The sequence below is a fragment of the Heptranchias perlo genome, chromosome 10 (assembly GCF_035084215.1).
Source record: "Heptranchias perlo isolate sHepPer1 chromosome 10, sHepPer1.hap1, whole genome shotgun sequence".
Lineage (NCBI taxonomy): Eukaryota > Metazoa > Chordata > Chondrichthyes > Hexanchiformes > Hexanchidae > Heptranchias > Heptranchias perlo.
Genome location: NC_090334.1, coordinates 24,520,612 through 24,537,709, shown reverse-complemented (window position 1 = coordinate 24,537,709; position 17,098 = coordinate 24,520,612). Strand labels below are relative to the sequence as shown.

The following is a 17,098-nucleotide window of genomic DNA, read 5'->3' as shown; positions in this document are numbered from 1 at the left end:
CTGTTGTCATGGCATGAGGGAATAAAATTGCAAAACAATAAATAACAGACAAGGAAGTTATCTGATTGAGATGATGTCATAAATTTAACCAGGGAGTGTAATTATCTTATTGTCCAACTGCCCCAGCACAACATTAGAGCAAAGCCCCCCACGCCTGACTGAAATGCTGCCTTCTTGCAGAATATTTGGTGAGCTGCTCAGCAGGATTTGCAATTACCTCAGGACAGTTCCTGAGGATGAACCCCTTTGACCACAAGGCCGTCAAGCAGTGGTCAACACGGAACGTTCTGGAGGTCCTGCAGGGAAAGGAGAGGGTGGATCTGATCGGGCAATTCCCCGACCACACAGTCGATGCCATTTGGCAGACTGTCTCATTGCCAGAACTGATCAGCAGGAACCGGGATGTAGCTTGGATGGTGGTGAGAAGGGCCCTCCCAGTGCGGTCCTTCCAACATACATGGAATCTCAGCGCCACCGCGAGCTGCCCTCGAGGCTGCGGCAGGGACAAGACTGTCGTCCACCTCCTGGTGGACTGCCCCTTTGCGCAGAAGGTGTGGAGAGAGATGCGTTGGTATCCAGCCCGGTTCATCCCCAACAGCTCGGTAACACAGGATGCTGTGCTCTGCAGGCTGTTCCCCAGGACGCACGCCGAGACAGATATCAACTGCTGCTGGAAGACCATCAACTGGGTGAAGGAGGCCTTTTGGTCCGCCCGAAACCTGCTGGTCTTCCAGCTGAAGAAGCTGTCCACGACCGAGTGTTGCTGACTGGCACACTCCAAAGTCCAGGAGTATGTGCTGTGGGATGCACTGAAGCGAAGTGCAGCCTACGCAAAGGCTCTCGGGAAAGGCCACCGTGTAAGGCCATCCCATTTGGTGTTGTACAGAATGTATTAGAAGATGTGTTTTGAATTGTAATAACTGGATCGGAGCGTACGATCTGTATTGTATTGTTTTGAATTGTAATTGTGTTTATGTTGGATGGATCCCGGGCTGGATGCTCCCTAGGGGGCTCCTTGCTGTGCAACTCTATCCTTGGCCACCCGTAGCCATCCTTTGCCCTTTCTCCTCCAATCTCCTCTCTTCCACTGTTTAAGTTCCCCTGGCTGTAATAGTGGGTGCATTTTAGCCCTAATTACAAGCTCAAACTGCATGTTTAAAGTTACCTGGGCCCACTGCCCATCCCCCGACCATGCCTGCTCTTCACACTGGATCTTTGCTCAAATTTGGCTTCCAAATTCCCGGACTTCTCTGCCGTGAAGAATATGCTACTCCACTGGACTACACTAAGTCTCAGCTGCTGTGACTCTGATCTGCTATTCAATTGCTTAAATTTGAAGGCAACTTTGTTTAGCCTACAGCCCATCCCCCACCGCTGCTGTTACCTGCTGAGCTTAGGACTGTCCTACTGGTTTTTCAGCTTTATTTTGCGACAGTCTGGTTCCTGGCCAGAAATTCACTCTCCTGGGCCGAAGTCCATTTCTCCGCTGCTTCTGGATCTTATAGTGCCCTCCAACTTCGCCATTGTGTTTCTGCCCCGTGATCGATTCTGCACATCTCCTGGCTCTTCATTCCCACGGAAATACCTCCAGCAGTGCGTCCTCCGATTCCCTACCCTTCAAATAGCTTCTGGGCTCACTCGGCCTCCAAACCTGTCTCCGATCCTGGACATCGGTTCGGCGATGCTCCAAGCTGATGTCACCCTATCTACGTCAACTTTATCCCACCACGGGACCTCTGACTTTAACCTTGGACTCCCTCCTATTGTCTCCTCTCTAGTCCCTGTTTATTACCAGGACATAAATATCCCAATCTTGCTGTGTAGCCACGCCTATATAATTTGAGTTTCCCTACGTCCATTCGCGTGTGCGTTTCTGCTGCCGCTCCAGACCCGAGCCCATCGCTTCTATTTCCCCTTTTTTCTTCTTTTCTCTTTACCCCTCCTAGGCCCCTCTTTCCTGTCGTCATGCCTTCTTTCATTTCTCCCATCTCGGGTACTCTGCACCCCCCCCCTCCCCAAATCCTTATCCCAACTCTTCCTACTCTCCTGCCGTCTCAAGCTTGATTCCGTCTTAAATAGGCCTACAGCTTCCTTCTGTGCCTCCCTTGGCATTCTCCGAAGGGCCCATCGAGGCACTCGCCGCTGCCTCCTTACGAGCAGCAACCCCAACTGCCCCACCCTAATCTCTCACCGACTTTCCCGCCTAGCGCGCCCACTAGGGGCTAATCTTGCCAATCCCAGTCCCGTCCCACTCACCGCTCCCAGCGCTGACCCTGCGGACTCTGCCAGGGGATCAGCTATCACCACCCCTCTCCGCACCTCCGTCCAGATTGTCCGTTCACTTGTGAACAAGGCCCTTGCCATCCATGAGCTTATTGTGGATGATTGCATTGACATCATGGCCTTGACCTGGAAACCTGGCTGACAGGTAATGACACCTTCCCCCTTAATGAAGCCTCCCTGCTTGACTATATCTTCCACCACTTGCCCCACCTAGACCGCCGGGGTGACAGTGTGGCCCTTATCACTAAATCACACTTTGTCCCACTACTCCTCCGGCACCTTCTCTTCCTTTGAGCATCTCACCTTGTTCCATCCCTCTCGCCTCTCCTTTAAAATCCTCGTTCTCTACCGCTGTAAGGAAATATAGTTTCCACACAAATTCAGTAATAGTGGTTAAAAACACACAACCATGCTATCTGAGGCATAAATAGTGAAATGGGCCTCTATGTCCGAACATCTTGCTAGGCAACCACATTCCAGAATCAAGGAAAACGATAGGTGGGCCCCTAGTACTAATAACGGAACCAACTATGAATCCACATGTATTTTTGATATGTAACTTTTACTGTCTTTATACGATCACCTTTTTGTATCAATCAAACAGTAAATAGAATATATGGTAACTAACTCGCACTTAGGCGTTTTGTAAGTTTTATAAGTCTTTTTGCTTCTAAGGTAATTGACAGATTTAGTGGCTTGGGAACAGACAGTGAAAAAGATAACAGGTCCAAGCAACAGCTTCGGCCTTGAAGTAAAGAGATAACAGCAAAACTTGGAAAGGCAGGCCCTCTCTAGTGTTGGAAGCCGATGATTGATCAACCAGAGAATATGACATTTTGAGGGCCACTCAATCACCCCTTGCCCCCGAAATGTGGAAATAAGAAGTGGGATGACTCTTCTTCCTTTGTCTAAAGAGAGTCACGACGCCTCGTTGGCCACCTTGTCCTTTAGAAAGACCCCGATAGGGTAATAAGAACATAAGAACATAAGAAATAGGAGCAGGAGTAGGCCAATCGGCCCCTCGAGCCTGCTCCGCCATTCAATAAGATCATGGCTGATCTGATCCTAACCTCAAATCTAAATTCATGTCCAATTTCCTGCCCGCTCCCCGTAACCCCTAATTCCCTTTACTTCTAGGAAACTGTCTATTTCCGTTTTAAATTTATTTAATGATGTAGCTTCCACAGCTTCCTGGGGCAGCAAATTCCACAGACCCATAACCCTCTGAGTGAAGAAGTTTCTCCTCATCTCAGTTTTGAAAGAGCAGCCCCTTATTCTAAGATTATGCCCCCTCGTTCTAGTTTCACCCATCCTTGGGAACATCCTTACCGCATCCACCCGATCAAGCCCCTTCACAATCTTATATGTTTCAATAAGATCTCCTCTCATTCTTCTGAACTCCAATGAGTAGAGTCCCAATCTACTCAACCTCTCCTCATACGTCCGCCCCCTCATCCCCGGGATTAACCGAGTGAACCTTCTTTGTACTGCCTCGAGAGCAAGTATGTCTTTTCTTAAGTATGGACACCAAAACTGTATGCAGTATTCCAGGTGCGGTCTCACCAATACCTTATATAACTGCAGCAATACCTCCCTGTTTTTATATTCTATCCCCCTAGCAATAAAAGCCAACATTCCGTTGGCCTTCTTGATCACCTGCTGCACCTGCATACCAACTTTTTGATTTTCTTGCACTAGGACCCCCAGATCCCTTTGTATTGCAGTACTTTCCAGTTTCTCACCATTAAGATAATAACTTGCTCTCTGATTTTTCCTGCCAAAGTGCATAACCTCACATTTTCCAATATTGTAATGCATCTGCCAAATCTCCGCCCACTCACCCAGCCTGTCTATATCCCCTTGTAGGTTTTTTATGTCCTCCTCACTCTCTACTTTCCCTCCCATCTTTGTATCATCTGCAAACTTTGATATGTTACACTCGGTCCCCTCCTCCAAATCGTTAATATAGATTGTAAAGAGTTGGGGGCCCAGCACCGACCCCTGCGGAACACCACTGGCTACTGGTTGCCAGTCCAAGAATGAACCATTTATCCCAACTCTCTGCTTCCTGTTAGATAACCAATCCTCCACCCATGCCAGAATATTACCCCCAATCCAGTGATTCTTTATCTTGAGCAATAATCTTTTATGTGGCACCTTGTCGAATGCCTTCTGGAAGTCTAAATACACTACATCCACTGGTTCCCCTTTATCCACCCTGTACGTTATGTCCTCAAAGAACTCAAGCAAGTTTGTCAGACATGACTTCCCCTTCGTAAAGCCATGCTGACTTTGTCCTATTAAATTATGTTTATCCAAATGTTCCGCTACTGTCTCCTTAATAATAGACACCAAAATTTTACCCACCACAGATGTTAGGCTAACTGGTCTATAATTTCCAGCCTTCTGCCGACTACCCTTTTTAAATAATGGTGTTACATTAGCAGTTTTCCAATCTGCCAGGACCTTTGCCGAGTCCAGAGAATTTTGGAAAATTATTACCAAAGCATCCACAATCCCTACTGTCACTTCCCTCAAGACCCTGGGATGTAAGCCATCAGGTCCAGGAGATTTATCCGCCTTGAGTCCCATTAATTTACTGAGTACCAATTCCTTAGTAATTTTAATCGTATTTAGCTCCTCCCCCTCCTAGAGCCCCCTGTTTGTCCAGTGTTGGGATATTCTTAGTGTCCTCTACCGTAAAGACTGAAACAAAATATTTGTTCAGCATTTTTGCCATCTCCATGTTTCCCACCATTAATTTCCCGGTCTCATCCTCTAAGGGACCTACGTTTGCCTTAGCCACCCTTTTTCTTTTTATATAACTATAGAAAATCTTCCTATCTGTTTTTATATTTTTTGCTAATTTATTTTCATAATCTATCTTCCCTTTCTTAATCAATCCTTTAGTTACTTTTTGCTGTCTTTTGAAGACTTCCCAATCTTCTATCCTCCCACTAAGTTTGGCTGCCTTATATGTCCTTGTTTTTAGTCGGATACTATCCTTAATTTCATTACTTAGCCACGGATGGCTGACATTTCTTTTACACCCTTTTTTCCTCAGTGGAATATATTTATTTTGAAAGTTGTAAAATAACTCCTTGAATGAACACCACTGCTCATGTACTGTCTTATCCTTTAGTCTATTTTCCCAGTCCATTTTAATCAATTCCGGTCTCATACCATCATAGTCTCCTTTATTCAAGCTCAGTATGCTTGTTTGAGAACCAACCTTCTCACCCTCTAATTGGATATGGAATGCAAGCATGTTATGGTCACTCATTCCAAGGGGATCCTTAACTAGGACATTATTAATTAATCCCGGCTCATTACACAGGACCAGGTCCATGGTTGCCTGCCCCCTTGTAGGATCAGTTACATATTGCTCAAGAAATCCATCCCTAATACACTCAATAAACTCTTCCTCCAGGCTGCCCTGCCCAATTTGATTTGTCCAGTTAATATGATAGCTAAAATCCCCCATAATTATAGCAGTTCCCGTATTACATGCCCCGACTATTTCCTGATTAATACTTCTTCCAGCAGAGTTGCAACTATTAGGAGGCCTATATACTACGCCCACTAGTGTTTTATTCCCCTTATTATTCCTTATCTCTACCCAAACTGTTTCATTATCCTGATCCTTTGTCCCAATATCATTTCTCAGTATTACAGTGATTCCTTCCTTTATTAACATAGCCACCCCACCTCCCCTTCCTTCCTGCCTGTCCTTCCTGATTGTTAAATACCCTGGCACATTTAATTCCCAGTCGTTGTCACCCTGCAGCCATGTTTCTGTAATGGCCACAAGATCATACCCATACGTAGTTATTTGTGCCGTTAACTCGTCCATTTTGTTACGAATGCTACGTGCATTCAGATAAAGAACTTTCAAATATGTTTTGTGACACTTAGTTCCTGTTTTTTCCTTTTTTAACACTTTACCTTTTACTCCATACCTTCTGTCCCTTCCTGACACGCTTTCCTCTGTCTCCCTGCTCAGGTTCCCAACCCCCTGCCACAGCTTTGATGCTGGGTTAATCGCCTTATGCCTTCTAGTTTTTATTTTATCTGTCGTGCCTAAAGTACACTTTCTTTCCGCTGCTCTACGCTTTTCCCTTTCTCTTGTTCTTGAACAACTGTTTGTACTATTTGTATTGTAGATTTCCCCTGGGTCTTCCCCTCTCTTGCTGCTCTCAACTTTATTCCCTTCTGACTCCCCGCTCAGGTTCCCATCCCCCTGCCACTCTAGTTTAAACCTTCCCCAACAGCACTAGCAAACACCCCCGTGAGGACATTGGTCCCGGTCCTGCTCGGGTGTAACCCGTCACGCTTGTACAGGTCCCACCTTCCCCAGAACCGGTCCCAATGTCCCAGGAATCTAAATCCCTCCATCCGACACCATCCCTGCAGCCACGCATTCATCTGGTCTATTCTCCTGTTCCTATACTCACTAGCACGTGGCACCGGTAGTAATCCTGAGATCACTACCTTTGAAGTCCTGCTTTTTAATTTATCTCCTAACTCCTTAAATTCACCTTGCAGGACCTCATCCCTTTTTTTACCGATGTCGTTGGTACCAATATGGACCACGACTACTGTCTGTTCACCCTCCCCCTCCAGAATGCCCTGCAGCCACTCCGTGACATCCTTGACCCTAGCACCAGGGAGGCAACATACCATCCTGGAGTCACGTTTGCGGCCGCAGAAACGCCTATCTGTTCCCCTTACAATGGAATCCCCTATCACTATAGCCCTGCCACTCTTCCTCTCCTCCTGTGCAGCAGAGCCACCCGTGGTGCCCCGAACCTGGCTCTTGCTGCTTTCCCCTGATAAGCCATCTCCCCCAACAGTATCTAAAGCAGAATATCTGTTTGAGAGGGAGATGGCCCCAGGGAACTCCTGCTCTACCTGCCTAGTCCTTTTACTCTGCCTGGCGGTCACCCATTTCCTTTCTGCCTGTGTAATCTTTACCTGCGGTGTGACCACCTCACTGAACGTGCTATCCACGATAGTCTCAGCATCGCGGATGCTCCACAGTGAATCCACCCGCAGCTCCAGCTCCGAAAGACGGTTAGCCAGTAGCTGCAGCTGGACACACTTCCTGCACACATGGTCGCCAGGGACACCGGTAGTGTCCATGACTTCCCACATAGTGCAGGAGGAGCATATCACGGGTGCGAGCTGTGCTGCCATGACTTGCCTTAGACTCTCAGACTCTCCTCCCGCTCTAGGTCTCTCCTTTTATACTGTGCTCACCTCTCGGACTCTCCTGCCTCACCTGTGACGTCGCACAGTAATTGTCTCTTGATGCAGGTCTGCTGCTGCTTTTATTCCCCAATCTCAGTCTTCTACTCTCAGGTCCACTGCCGCTCTGGGGAAAAAGTTAGGAAAAGCAAGGCAAAGCAGCACCTCCTTCCCCCACTTCACCAAACTCCCACACGTACCAAACTCTTCGTTCACACTGTGTTGTCTGCACACCGTGCTATTTGCACTGACAGGCCCTTGTATTTCTACAATTTGTGACTCAGATGAGTCAGGCCTGCCCCACCTTCAAGTACCAGTTTAATCTAGCTAACCAATTAACTTGCTGCAGCAGCTCTCTCTGCTGAAGCCTGACAGAAACTTAAAAATTTTAACTTTAAAATTGAACTTAAACAGTTGAAAGCAATATGCACTTGATTTTAAAGAGATTAACCCTTAAACTCCCACACGTACCAAACTCTCCGTTCACACTGTGTTGTCCGCACACCATGTAAATGCCTGTGTCAGTAACAGGCCCTGTGCCCGCCCCCAAAAGTAGCATAAGAGAGAGACCCCTTGCTAGAGTCAGGTTGTAGAGGACAGAAAAGAAGGTATCTAGCAGGTAAACGAAAACGAGAGTACGTGTATGAGGGAACGTGGAACACAGTCGCGGCCTCTTCTCAAAGGACAACAGGGTAATATAATTCTCAGTTGTGCTTTGTAAATTCGTTCATGGGATGTGGGCATCGCTGGCAAGGCCAGCATTTATTGCCCATTCCTAATTGCCCTTGAGAAGGTGGTGGTGAGCCACCTTCTTGAACCGCTGCAGTCCGTGTGATGACGGTTCTCCCACAGTGCTGTTAGGAAGGGAGTTCCAGGATTTTGACCCAGCGACGATAAAGAAACGGCGATATATTTCCGAGTTGGGATGGTATGTGACTTGGAGGGGAACATGCAGGTAGTGTTGTTCCCATGTGCCTGCTGCCCTTGTCCTTCTAGATGGTAGAGGTCGCGGGTTTGGGAGGTGCTGTCGAAGAAGCTTTGGCTAAGTAAGGTCATATGGCTATTAACCGAGTCAGTCTCGAACAATTGGACAGAGAGTCAAATTGACTGCACCGCCCAACCAAGTAGCACGCCAAATTTCTCACCGAGATATCTTCACTGCTTTCCTCCCTCAACCTCTGCACTGAGCGACTTCTCATCCTCGGTGATTTCAACCTCCATCTCAACTCATGATGCTCTTTCTCCTCGAGTTAACTGCCCTACCTTAATCTCTCCTTCCATATAAACTCCCCTACCCATATTCACCCCTTCGACCTTGCCATTTCACGTGGCCTCTCGACTCCCACTGTGTCAATCACGGATAAGGCCATCTCTGATCACTTCCTTGTATCCCTCTCCACCCACATCCCCCTTCACCCCCACAATCCCACTTCCTTCTGTGTTCGCCCCTGGAAAAAACTCTTCCCCCAAGTCATTTACAATGGCACTTTCAAATTCCCAACTGTCTAGCCTTTGGCCCTCCATTCACCACAACATTTCTGCAGCTACCGATCTGCTCAATCACACCCTCGCCTCCACCTTTGATGCCCTTGTCCCCATCAAAGCCATTACTCTCTCTCACCCAGGTTGTTCCCCCTGGTATGACCTCATCTCCACCCCCTTAAGCCCAAGGGACGCAGGCTTGAACGCTTATGGCAGACAATTGGTTTAGCCTTTCATTGCCAGATCAGGCTGGACCACATAAAACACTATCGGGTCCTGCTCTCCTCTGCCAAAACTGCTCACTATTCCAGGATCATCCTCGAATGCAAAGATAAACCCCCAGCTTCTCTTCGCTATTTTCTTAAACCCCTCTCCCCTGCTCCCTCCTCGCTCACCTTCAATGAAAAGTGCGAGGAGCTCATGGACTTCTTTGTCACGAAGATTGAGACCATCCATTCAGCTGCCTCTGCCGCTTCTCTCCCTTCCCATAGCCCTCCAAGCCAAACCTCCCCAAAGGTTCCTCCCCCTGAACTCACATCTTTCTCTAGTTTCTCTCCTATCTCCCTTCAAGCCCTCTCCGAGCTCATCTTGACCACGAGACCCACCTCCTGCTCCCTCAAACCTATTCCCACTAAACTGCTGACCACCTAATTTCCCTTCCTGGCCCCCATGTTAGCTGATATTGTTAACTGTTCCCTCTCCTCAGGTACGTCCCTCTCCCCTTCAAATCTGCTATCATCACATCTCTCCTCAAAAGAGATCCTTGACCCCTCTGTCCTTGCAAACCACCACCCCATCTCCAACCTCTCTTTTCTCTCCAAAATCCTTGAACGTGTTGTCGCCTCCCAAATCCGTGCCCATCTTTTCTGCAACTCCATGTTTGAGTCCCTCCAACAGGTTTCCGCCCCCGCCACAGTATTTAAACAGCCCTTATCAACGGCACAAATTACATCCTATGTGACTGTAACCGTGGTAAACTATCCCTCCTCATCGTTCTTAACCTGTCTGCAGCCTTTGACACGGTTGACCACACCATCCTCCTCCAATGCCTCTCCTCCGTCATCCAGCTGGGTGGGACTGCGCTCGCCTGGTCCCATTCCTATCTTTCCAGTCGTAGTCAGTGAATCACTTGCAGTGGCTTCTCTTCCGGCTCCTGCACCGTTACCTCTGGAGTCCCCCAAGGATCTATCCTTGGCCCCCTCCTATTTCTCATCTACATGCTGCCCCTCGGTGACATCATCCGAAAACACAACGTCAGGTTCCACATATACGCTGACGACACCCAGCTCTACCTCACGACCACCTTCCTCAACCCCTCCACTGTCTCTGATTTGTCACATTGCTTGTCCGACAACTGGATGAGCAAATATTTCCTCCAACTAAATATTGGGAAGACCGAAGCCATTGACTTTGGTCCCCGCTGCAAACTCCGTCCCCTAGCCACTGACTCCATCCCTCTCTCTGGCCACTGTCTGAGGATGAACCAGACCGTTCGCAACCTTGGCATCCTATTTGACCCTGAGATGAGTTACCGACCATCTGCTCCATCACCAAGACCGTCAACTTCCACCTCCGTAACATCGCCCATCTCCGCCCCTGCCTCAGCTCATCTGCTGATGAAACCCTCATCCATGCCTTTGTTACCACCAGACTGGACTATTCCAATGGTCTCCTGGCTGGCCTCCGATCTTCCACCCTCCATAAACCTAAGCTCATCCAAAACTCTGCTGCCCGTATCCTAACTCGCACCAAGTCCCGTTCTCCCATACCCCTGTGCTACCGGTCCAGGAATGCCTCGATTTTAAAATTCTCTTCCTTGTTTTCAAATCCTTCAATGGCCTTGCCCCTCCCTATCTCTGTAACCTCCTCCAGCCCTACAAACCTCCGAGATCTCTGCGCTCCTCCAATTCTTGTGCATCCCCGATTTTAATCACTCCACCATTGGCGGCCGTGCCTTCAGCTGCCTGGGCCCTTAGCTCTGGAATTCCCTCCGTATACCTCTCGCCTCTCTACCTCTCTCTCCTCTTTGAAAGAGCTCCTTAAAACCTACCTCTTTGACCAAGCTTTTGGTCATCTGTCCTAATACCTCCTTATGTGGCTCAGTGTGAAATTTTGTTTGATAACGCTCCTGTGAAGCACATCGGAACGTTTTTCTACGTTAAAGGTGCTATATAAATGCAATTTGTTGTTCTTGTAATTGTATATTTACATTGAACTGTGTATATCCTTAAATTTTATGAAATGAAGTATATTGTAAAATTTTTTAAAAAGGACAATAACAGTGTGACCAACAGACATTTGTTTTTTATGCAAGGTTCCCTCAGATATGCTCGACTTGTCTTCATCAATGAAGTCATCTTCACAGGCAGAAAGAGACACAATTGCACAAATGATGCATTATCAACAGCACTAAAAAGGTTTGGATCATAGTTCTGTTGATAAAGATTAACTGTACTGTTGAGAAAGAGTAACCATTCTGTTTAAATTAACTGTAATGTTGATAAAGATTAACCATACTGTTAATAAAGAAAGATTAACCATTGTTAAGATTAACCGTAATGTTGATAAAGATTAACCGTACTGTTAATAAAGCGTAACCATACTGTTGAGAAAGAGTAACCATACTGTTGAGAGTAACCATACTGTTAATAAAGAGTAACCGTACTGTTCAGAAAGATTAACCATTCTGTTAAGATTAACTGTACAGTTGATAAAGAATAACCATACTGTTCAGAAAGATTAACCATTCTGTTAAGATTAACCGTACTGTTGTGCTCCCATCTGTACTTTTGCAAGCTGTCTTTAGTTACAAACACTCAATCCCTTACTTTGGCAATAACACTACATCTAAAATGAAACACACATAGAAAAGATGGCTGCATAATCTGATGGTAGAGTGACAATCTTCAATGAAGCTTTACCCAACACATCAGTGTTTCACAAAACCGACATCCACTGACTCATGGGATCATGCAGCCCTGTTTGGCAGATGGCAGGAAAATGTATCCGTTGCTTCTGCATCCTGCAATAATTCAAAGTCATGCAGACCAGTGGACTTGAGGAGAATAGCCTAATCCATGCCTTTCCAACAGTGGTCACAGTGACAGCCCTTTACAAGATTATGATTAAAGCAAGAGTGGCTGGTGCTGGAGGCAAATCTTCATTTTCATACCCAGAACACAAGAGATGTGCAATTGCTGCTTAACTTTAATTTAATTCATCCTTGTTATGTCACCCAACATGCATAAAAAACCCTGTTCTTTCTGGTCATCTGAACCCTGAAATACCATTACAACCCTGGAATGAATCAACTGTGTTTAAAAAATACATATACTGTGGTCTTTATGGAGCGATATATTTCAATTTTACCTCAGTGCTTATTGACAGCAGCTCTCTGCAAATCTCAAAAGCTAGTACATTTAAACTCACTGATGGAAGGTTGTGGCACCCACATAACAACTGTACTGTATAAATATTGGAATTGTAGCTACTTACCAAGAAACAATAATGCATTTATATAGCACCATTAATGTAGCAAAACCTCCCAAGGTGCTTGACAGGAGGGTAATCAGACAAAAATTGATACCGAGCCAAAGGAGGAGACATTTGGACAGCCAAAGAGATAGGTTTTAAGGAGCACTTAAAGAAGGAAAGAAAGGTGGAGAGATTTAGGGAGAGAATTCCAGAGCTTAGGGCCTAGACAGCTGAAGGCACGGCTGCCAATGATAGGCCAAAGGAAGTGGGCATGCACTGGAGGCCAGAGTTGAAGGAACGCAGAATCCTTGGAGAGTTGTAGGGCTGGAGAAGATTACAGAGAAAGGGAGGAGCGAAGCCAGGGTGAGATTTGAACACGAGGATGAGAAATTTAAAATTGGGCGTTGCTGCACCGGGAGTCAATGTAGATCAGCGAGCACAGGAGTGATGGATGAATGGGATTTGGTCCAAGTTAGGATATGGGCAGCAGAGATTTGGATGTGCTTAAGTTTGTGAAGGGCGGAAGATAGGAGACCAGCCAGGAAAGCATTGAAATAGTCAAGTCTGGAGGTAACAAAAGCAAGGATGAAGGTTTCAGCAGCGGGTGGGCTGAGGCAAGGGCGGAGACGGGCGATATTACAGAGATGAACGTAGGCAGTCTTTGTGATGGAGAAGAAATGGGTTTGAAAGCTCACCTCAGGGTCAAATATGAAGGTGAGCTTGAGAACAGTCTGGTTCAGTGTGAGACAGTGTCCAGGGAGAGGGATGCAATTGGAGTTTGAGGCGGGGGCCAAAGATAATGGCTTTGGTCCTACCAATGTTTAATTAGAGGAAATTTTGGCACATCCAGGATTGGATGTCAGACAAGCAGTTTGACAGCATGGAGGTAGTGGAGGGGTCGAGAGAGGTGGTGGTAAGATAGAGCTGTGTCGTCAGTGTACATGGGAAACTTGATGTCATGTTTTTAGATAATGTTGCCGAGGGGCAGCATGTAGTTGAGAAATAGGTGTGGGCGAAGGATAGATCTTTGGGGGACTCCAGAGGTAACTGTGCGAGGGTGGGAAGGGAATTGTTGGAGATTCTCTTGCTATGACTAAATAGATAAGAGTGGAACCAAGGCTAGGGCAGTCCCACTCAGCTGGACAATGGAGGAGAGGCATTGGAGAAGGATGGTGTAGGTCAACCGGGTCAAAGGCTGCAAACAAGTAGAGAAGATGAGGGATAGTGCACCACAGTCACAATTACGTAGGATGTCATTTGTGGCTTTGATTAGGGCTGTTTTGATGCCTAGCCGGGGGTGGAAGCCTGATTGGAGATGTTCACAACTAGCATATATGTATTTCCACACATTAAATTGTTACATGGCTGTTGCGGTCAGCATTAGTCAACTATCTTAAGTCAGTAGCCATGGTACCCAATTATGTGTGTGCAAAAAAGAACTTTTTTCCCTCTCTTATGAATGGGGTTGCACACTCTGGTTGGACATGTTCCTGGAGGTTTCATCACATAACCTGCCACCTCCAAGGGCCCAGTCAAACAGCCATTTTCCCATCTCCAATATCCTTTATAATTAATAAACAAAAGTGTTCAAAGAAAATGAAAAAATTACTTTTTTTAAATGGCCCTCTTATTTTTCTCCTAGTTTGCTTGCAGCAATGTCCAGGAGATAAATCTTTAATTCCTGGAGACTCTAGGACAATCCTGGAGGGTTGGCAACCCTATAAATATAAAAAATCTCTGAAACCAATAGGAGCTGGGAATCATCCTGAATTAGCAGATCTGATCAACCTGATTGAGGCCTTTAAGATTGTGAAAGGGTTTGATAGGGTAGACAAAGAGAAAATGTTTCCACCTGTGGAAGAGTCCAAAACTAGGGGCGCTACATATAAGATAGTCACAAATAAATCCAATAGGGAATTCAGGAGGAATTTCTTTACCCAGAGAGTGGTTTGGAACTTGCTACCAAGTGAAGTAGTTGAGGCGACTAGCATAGATGCATTTAAGGGTAAGCTAGATAAACACATGAGGGAGAAAGGAATAGAAGGACATGCTGATAGGGTTAGATGAAGAGAGGTGGGAGGAGGCGCCTAAGAAGCATCCAGCTGGGCCGAATGGCCTGTTTCTGCGCTGTACATTCTATGTAACCCTTGATCATCTTACTGAAACCAGGAAGATGATGTCACTTTCCCCTGAACCATTTTTTTTCTTTCCAGAGGGGTCACTAGAATTTCCCTCGCCTGGAGAATGATGCTTCTATGCTCAGAACCCTGACGGTAAACACATTTGCTGCAACACTCGGTTTGTTGTCGGCTGTTGGAAATTTTTGCAGCCTCAGCCTTTCCTCGCGAGCACTGGTTGTACAAGTCGACAGCAGTAAAGTTAGAATTCCCTAGACGTCTGCCTCGGTAGTGAGGGGAGGGGTAAGGAACAGTACGCAAGTTTAATGCAGGTCAGGTTTCTCATACCATCCTGTCGGAAAATCCCCGAACCAGTAGCAGTGCCAGTATTCAGTCAAAGATTGAGCTTTTGTGTTGTTGACTCACGCTTGCTGGAATAGAACAAGCTGGCTCAGCGGCCGAGGGGACCTTGATTGGTGGATGTTCGGTCGCTTGTTCTGCCCGGGCCTGGGCTTCTTGCTTGACTCAGCTCGGTTTAGCTTATTGGTCATTTTGCATCCGCCTCCTTCCTTCGGCAGCGCCATTGGACAAAGGCGAGACTCGGCCCCATAAACCACACAAAGAGGGTAAACAGATTGACTGACTGTGTTTGGTCGGACACACCTCCCCTTTCCCGCATCTTCACAGCAACACACAGACAGGAAACAGGATCAAAGAGGTTCAAAGGCAGAGATGAAATATAGAGAGACAGGGAGGGTGAATCAAACTGGTATAACGTTAACATTTGTTTTGTAGGGAAACGCTTTGCATTGACATTAGTTAGTTGTTCTGCTGTTCTGCAGCTCCTCTAGACTCATCTTTAGTTTGTTAACTTGTTCCATTACTACCCTCCTTGCCTTGCACCATCATCCCCTTTGTCATTTAATCACTCCTGCTCTCCATCCTATCACAGACCTTCCCTTTTGTTCTCCCCCCCCCCCCCCCTTTTCCCTGGCTCTACTTTCTTAAAACAGTTTAATCTTCAACTTCTTCCAGTTCTGATGAAGGGTCATCGACCTGAAACGTTAAGCCTGTTTCTTTCTCCACCGATGCTGCCTGACTTGCTGAGCATTTTCTGTTTTTATTTCACATTTCCAGCATCCGCAGGATTTTGCTTTTGATCTGTAGTAGTCTGAGTCTCCAGTCAAGTCATAAGGGAATGGAACATTCCAAGCTAGGTAAAGAAACAGGCAACTTGCATTTTAAAAAAAATCCTCAGAACAGCACGATAGATTATTTTTTGAAATGCAGTCACTATTGTTATGTAGGTAAACAGAGCAGCTAATTTACACATAGCAAGGTCCCACAAAAAGTAAATGAATGAATGATCAGATAACCTGTTGGTTGGGGAGAAATGTGCGCCAAGATAACTCCCTGCTCTTGATAGTAGCATAGGATAATTTACATTCATCTGAATAGAGCCACCGACAGTGCAGCATTCTTTAAATACTACATTGAAGTGCAAACCTAGATTATGTGCTCAAATCCATAGCAAGGTCTGAACCCATAATTCAGCCCAGGTGCTTTCACTCAATATTGGACTCAGTTCAATGCTTGAAACCGATTTATACTGCACACGTTAAACATACGTGTGAAGTCAACTTGCTTTTCACCAACGTAAGTGAATGCACACTAAGGCTCACATTGTACCCTATTGTCAAAAATCACCATAACAAGTTAATTTTCACATTGCTTTTTCAAGGTTTGCTGCCATTTTTGCTTTCATTAATTTCAAATACTTCATTCTTGTTGTTAAAGATGTGATCACTTTCAAAGTTATCCCCACTGCTCTCTCTGTTTGGCAGGCACGGTGTTTCCTCAATCACTGGTAAGCAGGCACAGAACTGAGGCTGGAAGCGGGGTGGGGGGAGGAAATGCAGGCAGATTATGAAGCTGCTTGTGATCTTTGTGGTTTAAATGGTCTTCGAATCACTGACTACAACATTTGGATGTTTGGGCACGAGCAGAACCGATACAGGCTTGTACCCTTTTGGCTGCAGGCCATCAAAGATTCACCTATCTGGAGGGATGGAGTTTTTGGACTATGGTATATTCAATTGATGATTTTGAGTTGGTCTTCCCACATTCTGTCAGCAGGAAGAAACATCCCCATGCAATGAAGTGCAAGCACTCCCAAAACAAACATATAGGTAAATGAATATACCAATCCAGCTGTTTGATATCTAGCCTCTGCTTGGACTATGCAAATACCAAGCAATCTGCCTCCTTTCATGGACACTTACTCAGCACAATCACTCCCAGGAACACTGAAATTTCTGTCCCAAACAAGGAGCCAGCCAGTTCAATCACTGCAGCAATGATGAACAGCACCTCACGCCAAAACATTTTGCAAATGGGGAATGACTCAGCTCAGGATAACAATACATTTGTTCTCCCCAGTCAGTGCTTTAATGTGAGGGATGGCCACTGGGGGTGTGTTCCTAGAGAGCGACAAG

The 17,098-nt window shown here is 46.2% G+C and overlaps 1 protein-coding gene across 1 annotated transcript in view; it reads right to left on the bottom strand.

Annotated features, from left to right (window-relative positions):
• The window catches only part of gpr176 (G protein-coupled receptor 176), a 182,209-nt gene extending 166,979 nt beyond the window's left edge, over window positions 1–15,230 (bottom strand). Inside the window, exon 1 of the mRNA XM_067991356.1 lies at window positions 14,952–15,230. The gene's annotated coding sequence lies outside the window, so the exon portion shown is untranslated. The remainder of the gene's footprint in view (window positions 1–14,951) is intronic.
• Window positions 15,231–17,098: the final 1,868 nt, after the last annotated feature.